Source organism: Ixodes scapularis, unplaced genomic scaffold, assembly GCF_016920785.2.
Source record: "Ixodes scapularis isolate PalLabHiFi unplaced genomic scaffold, ASM1692078v2 PGA_scaffold39__5_contigs__length_11793443, whole genome shotgun sequence".
Classification (NCBI taxonomy): domain Eukaryota; kingdom Metazoa; phylum Arthropoda; class Arachnida; order Ixodida; family Ixodidae; genus Ixodes; species Ixodes scapularis.
Genome location: NW_024609867.1, coordinates 9,005,990 through 9,015,272, shown reverse-complemented (window position 1 = coordinate 9,015,272; position 9,283 = coordinate 9,005,990). Strand labels below are relative to the sequence as shown.

General features: G+C 48.8%; 1 pseudogene; it reads right to left on the bottom strand.

Moving 5' to 3' along the window:
• Nucleotides 1-250: 250 nt before the first annotated feature.
• LOC120842017 lies at nucleotides 251-2,372 on the bottom strand (annotated as a pseudogene).
• Between the last annotated feature and the right edge of the window lie 6,911 nt (nucleotides 2,373-9,283).

The window sequence follows — 9,283 nt, the reverse complement described above, 5'->3', positions numbered from 1 at the left end:
CAAATTAAGTTCTCGAAGCTTTCCCTTCACGTCTTCATCCATTTCTGCGAGCTCGAGAGTCTTTTCTTTTGCCGTTTTTCGTAAGCTGTTTGACTTCACAATCAAGGTGATGTCGCTTGTGGCTTCTGCCCGCTGAACGTAGTTGTCGACGCAGGCTGTTAAATCGGCAATTGTTGCTTCCAGCCTCTTCGTCTTGATGCCATGCACCTCTTCTTCAATGTGACTTTTTTTGACACCATTGTTTGCTCAATCACTTGTTTTTTTTTTGTTTTTTTCTCTCCTCCAAGTAGGCCCGATAGCGGTTGTGTGCGGCTGAGACAGATGTACGCAACTCCTTCGTTATTTGAATGTTGAGGATGCCGCCAGCCTTGCTTAGTGCATCGCAAACGATTCGCTGTAACACCTACGAGATCTACCTCAGGTTTTTGACAGAGACCTGACGGTTGACGCTGAAGCCTTTTTCAAGCTTTTTCTTGCTTTTTCAAGCTTTTTCAAGCTTGTTTTTTTCAAGCTTTTTCTTGAGCCACGGGTTGCCTGCCCGTGGCTCAAGACGAGAAGAAGTCGGACAATTTTCCACAAGTGCACATAGGATGAGTCGACCTTCAATAGCTCAAGGTAGAACTAGTCTAGGCTAAAAGAGCGTTTATCAAACTGCCGCAGGTTGTGTTCCTTCCCTTGCAGAAGTTCTGTGTATTCGTCAAGGACAGAATCACGCTCATGCTTGCCCAATCGTCTAACTGCAATGAGCGTGTTTAAGACTTTCCTGAAACCTGCAAGGCACTCATCTGGCTTTGAGACCATTTGCCGGGGTCGAGCGAAGACAGACTCCTAACTAGATGGTATGTCAGCGGGCTCTTTTCCAGAATTTTCTTGGTTGTACTTATAAGGAACCGTTTGCATTCCATCCTAAAAGCAAATATATCTTTGGTGCACACCTTCGCGGCTTTGAGTGCTTGTTCAGCAACATGTCCAATGTCAACTTTCTCTGAGGATACATGGTTATTTGGGTTTACGAGGTCCATTTTCAGCATGCTGACAATTCCTGTGTAAGCGGACAGCACCGAGCGCTTCACGAATCTCACGAGAAGTTTCCTCACGAGACATTCGAGATCTCTTTTCAGTAAGAACATCAGTGGTTTGTCCAGTTGGTATTCCGTGAGGAATGGTTTTAGAATCATCGCGATGCCGAGAGCAAACTTCAGTTTGGTCAACAGCAGTGGGTCCTGGCAAAAGTCACTGAGCTGTGTAAATGACGCACACTTTGGAAAGTTCACCTCTTTCTTTTTTGCACTTTCCACATACCTTTTCACGTCACCCCACAGTGCAGTGGCAAGTTCGATCACAGGAACATTTTCTGCCCAGCGATGAGCAGCAAACTTAAGAGGAAATGCCGTTTGGCCTGTCACAGTAGAGAAGTCTTCCCTTCGGGCTGGCGCATCATGAAAAATGTTGTTGAGGCTTGAAAGAAGATTCCCTAGGCCCCACTTGCTGGCAACAAGACCCGCCCTGTAAGCGTTATGTATAGTATGCAGTCCGCAAGTTCCCAGGTCCAAACACTGGACTTGATGGTTCCGCTGCAGGTATTCCTGCATTCCTCTAAAACACTTTAGGTTTACGTTGGGGCTATTTATGGACAGCTCAATTTCGCCTGCGGCGAATCGGCCAAGGCAGCCAGAAGCTTCTCCTGAAGGTCTTCGGCAGTCGAATGTCCCATGAACACCGACGTGTAATATATCGTGGTTACACGCTCGGGCATTGTGCTCCAGCACCGCAAATGTATGCCCATCTGTTTTCTCTGCAGGCAGTCGTTCAAAGAGTCATCAAACAGAACGGTGTAACCATCAGACTGGTCTAATTCGCGTTGTAGGCACGAGAGAAAAAAACGGTCTTAGACAATGGCACATCACGTATGCAGATTTCGTTTCGCCGCAAGAAAATGCCTTAGCAATTTCGCTATCCGAGAACATTTTCTTGAACAATTCCCCTACATGTGATGGCGAGTTGTCGGAATAGTGTGATTTACCATTTTCAGGATCCACAGTATTTCCGCGACGGTCACACACTTGTGCGCTTTGCACAGGCTGCTCACATCCGACGACGTCGATGGAGCTGGCTCGATGCGTTGCTCATGAACAATTGTCGTCAAGTAGCTCCGCATGGTACTATGCGCCCGTAGTCGCTTTCATATTCTCCATGTGTTTTGCACTCTTCGTGTGACTTTTAAGGGCAGACTCCCCCATTGATGACACGTCAAACGTTTTCCCACATGGCTCTCACTTTGCCCGATGCGAGTTCGACGTATCCGGAGAAATCCACTCCTTATAAGCACCACTGCTTAACCACGACTGCTGCAAATTGCACTTTCCAGGCATATTGAGGCTGCAAAAGACGCGACTTCTATTATCCGCGCACCATGTTACCAAACCGAAGGTAGGCTTAGCTTTCGTGGTTGCTGCCGCTGGCCGTACATGCCGTACTGCGTTGTGGCTACAGAAGTGGATTGGATTGGATGTCTAGGGGACTCGAGTGCGAAGTTGCCAGGCGTTTAAGAGGCATCCGCTAAAAAGTGGCTGAACGAAAGTCTATTGACGAAATTCAAGGAAATTTAAGGAGCTCAAAAAATTTAAAGGTTTTTAAGGCCTTGAAAATGCTATTTTAAAATTCCAGGGTTTTCAAGGGTTTCAAGGACCGCTACGAACCCTGTGGTGACCCAAAGCGTGGTCCCAGGTGATCCGCACGATAAATGTTATGTGGATATTTCCACTGCGAGGTGACCAAGTGATAAAAGGTCGGCACAGCTTATGCACTGCTGCATTTTGGGTCTTGGCGCGTGGCGATAACAGTCGGTAGGGTCTTTTAGGAAGTTGTTACCGTGCTCCGCGTGCTGCAAGACCGGAGCCATTGAAGCATGATCTTAAGCGGCCGCCTGAGTGATACCTAAAAGCAACAAAATGTCGGCGCCCATTTTCTCGTTTATACGTGTTCAAATGAGCAGTATCATTACGGACACACCAATATCTTGTTAAAAACACTAAAATGAATTTTAAAACAAATGAAATGACTAGCACAAAAGCACCTGGTGAATGTCGCTATATCCTCGTTTGTAATGCCCGTCTAGGAACCTTGACAAGTAGTGATGACAACTGACGTCATCTCGACAGGTCTAACGCCAGCACAAGAGAAGAGGGTAGGGAGAAACTCCCCACTGAGCGAGATTCTCCTTTGTGTTTACCGGATGTCGCTACTCTCCCTCTATAAGGTTATACAAAAATAACCCGTCAATCAAAATTCACACAAAAGCAGGTTTGAGGTTAGTTGCGGTGGTCCGATCGATGGCATGCTTGGACCGCTTCGGTGGCTGGAACGGCTAGGGCATCCTGACGACGTCCGCCTCACCGCAGCTTCGCCCATCCCGAGACAAACTACGTCAAGATTGTGCGGGATGTGACGTGCTCTCCGCTGGCTGCTCTCCGAGCGCTTGCTAAAGTGGGCCTTTTGTAACGTTGAATGGAAAGCGCCGAATGAACAAGGACAAAGAAGGGGACAGAAACAAAGCGCTAGATAAATGGGCTAGTTGGTACACCATTGAATGGAACGCTTTCCATTCAATGATGTACCAACCAGCCCATTTATCCATTTTACTACGTCTATAACGGTAAATAGAGCCATCGGAGTCAAAATACAAACGTGCGATGGTCATTTACGGATATTGTGGATCATATTCAGCCTCTTTCTGAACACGACGGGTATATTTCACATTTTGTTCAAGTATCCTTTTAAAGGCCCCGTTAGTGCGGTACGCGGAAAACGGTTGCGGTTTGCTTAAAACCCCCTAATTAATGACCACGCGTTGTTGGACCAGTGCGTTTTGCCATTCAGCAAGACAAGTAGCAGTAAGGGAAATTCTACAATTTTTATCTTGATTTATGCGTCTTCTTCATCTGGAGTGCCCTACCGAAGACCTGAAAAGTTGAGTAATGCGGTACGGCTCCGATGTGCGGCATGAAAAAAAGAGGCGGGTAGACTGTGTATACGACACGGCCGCAAGTTTCAGACATCCATCGTCTGAGTCTAGTTAAGTGAAACGCAGATATTGAATTCACAGATCTGTTTTGAAGTAACTAAATTAATGGAATAAAACACAAGCATGAAATAAAACACATTTACTTGTGATACGCGGAATCAGTTGAAGAAAACAAATACTTAAACACGAGGTAAACTTCTACTAATAAACGATACACAAGAAACTAAATGATAGTGCTGTCATGACACAATTTAAGCGTATTTTCTCAGAAGTCGCAGAGGGAATCGAAACAAGTACAGACTCAAATCGCGAGTTATAATTGAACTTCGGAGGCTGATCTCATCATTAGGCATAATTATAGAATGATGGTAGGAGGAATACAAAATATATCGTAGCATTTCAGCGGTGATGCGGCCTTGTGCCGCCCCGAGCGGCGTCGGACGGGTATTGCACTACCTCCGGCCTCAGTTACAAAACTGATGACTCTGCGAAGGAAGACCGCCTCCCAGAGCGCCGACCATAGAGTTAATAGTGCCTTGCGCGGGTTTTCAATGCCGATATCATCAACATCGGAGTGATGTACTGAAACAGCCGAAACCTTTCACATACCGGCGAGTCGTTGATAATGGACAGCTCTGGCCGACAGCGCTCGCTCGATGTTGGTCGCCTCGTCCACGAAGACTTCAACCGTCGTCGGGTAGCTGCTCTTGACGTCCCTAATGAAGATGCGAAAATTCTTCTCCTCGGTGGCTTGTGGGTCGGCGCGTGTACACAGTCGTAGCACGTCTTCAGCGAAGGTGGTCACGCTTTCGTTGAGTGCTTGAGTCTGCGACTGAAGCAGGTCCTTCGCCTTCTGTCGCCGGTCTTGGCTCGGGAAGGTCCTCTTCAGCTCGGTGGCGAAGATGTCTCACAAAATAAGCGAAGGCTGCTGGTTCTCAAACCAGTGCCTCGCGGTGCCTTCCAGTGAGAAGTAGAGGTTCTGGAGGCGTTACTCTGCGTTTTATACGTTGTGGCGGGCCACACGCTTGTTGTGCAGGATCCAGCCCTCGACGCCTTCATAGAGTTTGCCATGAAAGGGCGTCAGCGATCGAGGGGCGAGGGGCAAATAGAGGATGAGGGCGGCGACGACAGGCGTCTGCGACGATTGGCTGCTCATCGTCGGCTTCGTCGACCGGTGGGTCTTCTTTGTCAGTAGCCCAAATTCCGAGGACAAACCATGAACACGGCGGCTTCCTCGAGTCTCGGTAGTTTCCACGGACAGCCTTTTTGAGGCGGGGATTGGGCTTTCGCTGCGAGACCTTAAAGGAGTAAGGTTCATGGGCTGCGGTACCCCGCGCCTGCACCAGAAGTGTCACGAATGAAGACGGCGAGAGGACGAACAGTAAACTGAAGATAAATGTGTAGTCGTCGAACTTGTGCCAAACAAAACTAAAAACGATCGTCGAAGCAGCCGAAAAGCGGGCGGCGATTTGGTGGCGTAGCAACATGCGAGAGCGAGACTGACTCGAGAAGGTAGCAGGCAGCTCCTTATCTACTGTGCATCACTAGCTAGAAAATTTGGGAAATAAGGTTCGGGCGGTGGTGGGGGGGGGGGGGGGGGAGGGGGGGCGCTCCGGGCGAGAATGAACAGACACTTTCGAGAACAAGAAAGCAGGCCGAAATGATAAAAGTCACGCCCAGAGCAAGAACAAACGCGAATCTTCCAGAATTTCGTCACTGAGCGTTGCTTGTTGGGCCCTGCGCGTGGCAATATAATATTTTAGAGACAAAAAGTTGCATGCATTTTGACCACTTTGTAACGGAGGGGCATAGACTCAGACATTTCTGTCACCAGTTGACGATGACTCCTATGGGCTAATATCGCTGGCCGCGCCTTAATATGCACAAGGAGCCAGCAATACAAGCCTATTATGCATGCACCAAGTTCTTTAGCTTACTTGGCATAAATACATCGAAATCGAGGATTGTATAAAATAAAGTTGAAAAGCGCTCGAGCAACTTCAACTCGTTGTGGCAAAACGAACACGCCTAACCTTTCGTCTGCTTTCAAAGCGATATTAAAGCGATAGGTTTACGGACGACACATCGCAGGGATTTTGATCCCATGGGCTGTTGTCGCCGCTACGGAAAGTCCCTTTCTCCTCTCTTGGTGCGAGGGGAGGAAAGGCGTGTTTTCCTGTCGGCTGAGCTGAACAGCGCGTAGAGAGATGTGAGGGGAGCCCCGGCATCACGCCAGAAATGACGCGACGAAGAGAGAATCTTCCTGTCGTCTGCTTAAAACAAATAGTTGTTTCCGAACATTCCTGTCGTTAGAAAAAATTCCACTTTGGCAGTATCCAGTTTCCCCACTCGTGGTTTTAGAAACTCTCAAGCGCACTTACCCACTTACTGCACGAATAACCGAGCACTCGATTGTGGCGGTCGTCAGTGGCATCTACAACGCCAAGCACGAAGGCTATGGCAATTAGCCTCATTGCACCTCTGTGTTCAGGTACGTGACGGCACCGTTTTACCTGCATTGCTCGACCGCTCAAGAGCTATCGCTTTCTTTCTTCGCACATTGTTCGCGAAAAATATGACTTTTTCTTCTGCTGTTTGTGTCGCTTTCTGGTTTGTACTCTCTCTCGGGAATATCGATGCCAACGCCCAGGATGTGCCGCGTTGTGCTTCGGTCTTCACCGCCCTGTCATCGTCCGATGGGTATGCGGAGTGGAAGTTCGCCTGCTTCTCGCACAGGGGTTACCATTATATCAGAACGCCGAGCTTTTATCGGCTGACTCAAAACAAATTGGGGGTACACCTCGGACCATGTAGCACTGAGGTCCAGATACTATCGTTTCAATCAAAGCCAATCGGAATTCGGCGTCGTTTTGACGTCACCGCAACTCCTGCACAAGAAGCAAACTACTTTCTACATTGCACTGTCTCCGAGATCGGCTGCATGTTCACAACTGCGACTAAAGACATTTCACGGTAGAAGAAAAAGGGTTAAAAATTAGATGGGATATCGTTGTAGATAGACTCTTAAGTGGTTCATTGATCGTACATAGCCAAACACGGTCACATTAACAAGAAAAGCAGTTAGTGCGATGGCATGTCACAGTGATTTACGAGAGGTTCATTCAAAAGGGCTCGAAATTTTCAGTCGGACGTGCGTCACGTGTAACTGCCCCCCAGAGTTGCGTGGCTGTGGTTTCGCCGTGCATACGGAGCACCGCTCCTCCCTCGGGCGAGGCGCGCCCATACTAAAAGTTAGGCGTACCCGGAGCAGACGACGCGGGCGGCTAGTGCGCTTGTCGTGCTGGAGTCGCGCTTCGTAAAGTAAAGCACCAAAGGCAAAATGGCAGGGCACCAGGTATTGTGTCACGGCCGCCTGATGAACTCTTCAAGCGGCCGTGGTTGTATATTCAAATGCCACATCATCGTATCAAACAGAAAGAGTAATGTGTGTCCCGAAAATTTTTATTCGTTTCCAGAGAGGTGGACCTAGAAAAATTGCGAGAAGAATGAATTAGGGATGTGCAAAGAACGAGGTTAATTATTGCTTCCCGGTCTTTTCGCGTGATTCAGTTGTCCAACTACGCTTACTTGTCACTTTGACAGGGACTTTTCGCAAATCGCACTCAAGGTCGTGCAAGGGTTTTGCAATGCTAAGGGAAGCTCGTGCCGTCATTTTGGGGGTAGACTGAGTTCGCGTCGGCAGGGCCCGCAACAAGCAGCTGATGATCTACGTGAAATCCCTGATGTAACCCTTGTTATGTACTGACTGACAGAGTGGCGCTTATTAGCTTGTGGCACTCGAGGAGCGTGGGCACTGAGCGCTCGAGGCTCGGGGTGCGCGGGCAGACGGACGCCGGCTCCGATTTGAATAAACCGATTTGTCCAGTGGTCTCCTGTTACCGACGCGATGTAACATTGGCGACGAGGCGGACGACAACTTCAACCGGCATGGTTCTCAGTTGTTCAAGAGTGACCACGACACAGGGTAAGGTTGAGGAATATCAAGGAACAGGATGGACATGTCTTGGTCGGAGCGCTTGGATTTCTTCCTCCAAGCAAACGAGATCACGGACCCCGGGTAAAAGAGAGCTCTGCTGCTGCTTACCCTGTGCGGCGCGGAAACCTACGAGACCGTACAAGTCCTAACGGCCCTGAACATGCCATGAGAGGTGAGCTTTGAAAACATCATGTCCTTGCTCCTGCAGCATCACGACCCACACCATTCGGAACTGTTCAGCCTAAGCTACCTATGTGGCTAATTTGAAGAAATTAGCTGTCAACTTCATTTTCGGCGTTCTGACAAGGCCAGCGGTGGCGACAGCAACCGCTGGAGCATCAGCAGCCGTCAACCCGTTGGTAACAAACTCAACCATGTTACCACTGGACGTGGTACTCAGAGACCGTTTGCTCTGTGGCGTGTAAGATGAGCGTCTACACCAAAGGCTTTTCGCAGAAAAAAAACGCTCACGTTCAAGCAAGCTTACGACAAGGCAACACGACTTGAAAGCGCAGTTCAACAGCAGCGGGAGCTTAATACCCCCACGGCCGACCAACATAAGATTACATCAGCGCAACCTACAAAGCGCACCTCGAAGGCGGAAAAATTGCAAGCGGAGCCGCAATGCTACCGTTGCTATGGACGGCACAGGAAAGACGCTTGCCCATTCAGTAAGGTGTCCTGCCTGTTCTGCAGGAAGATAGGACATATTGAGAAAGCATGTTGGAACAAAGTGAGGGCGGGCGCACGACGCTCAATCCATTACAGGAGCTACGATGAAGATGACTATGCCAACGATTCACAAGTTAGTGGTTATGATCAAAACAACCGGTTCGACTTGCAGGAATTAAATGTGCAACACGCCAGAGGTATCGTACCGAAGTGCCTCGTAACGCTCAAGCTCCAGGAAAGATTACTGGAGTTTTAAGTTCACTCAGGAGCAGCATTCGCAGTTATTTGTGAAGATACATACCGCAAGACCTGGCCATCTAAGCCTCCTCGCTTGCAGAAGGAGGATGACACACTTCGAAAGTGGACAGGCGAAGGCTTGCGTGTTCTGTGGTCTGCAGAAGTGAAAGTAAGACAGAAGTCCAAAGACTACCTCCTTCCGTTCATGATGACAAGTTTAAATGGGTGCAACTTAATGGGAAGACATTGGTTCCCAGCGCTCAAGTTACAGGTCAGCGGGTTACACCATCTTTCGCCAAGCCAAGAGGTCCGAAATGTGCTTCAAGCACACGAGGCGGTATTCAAGTCCGACA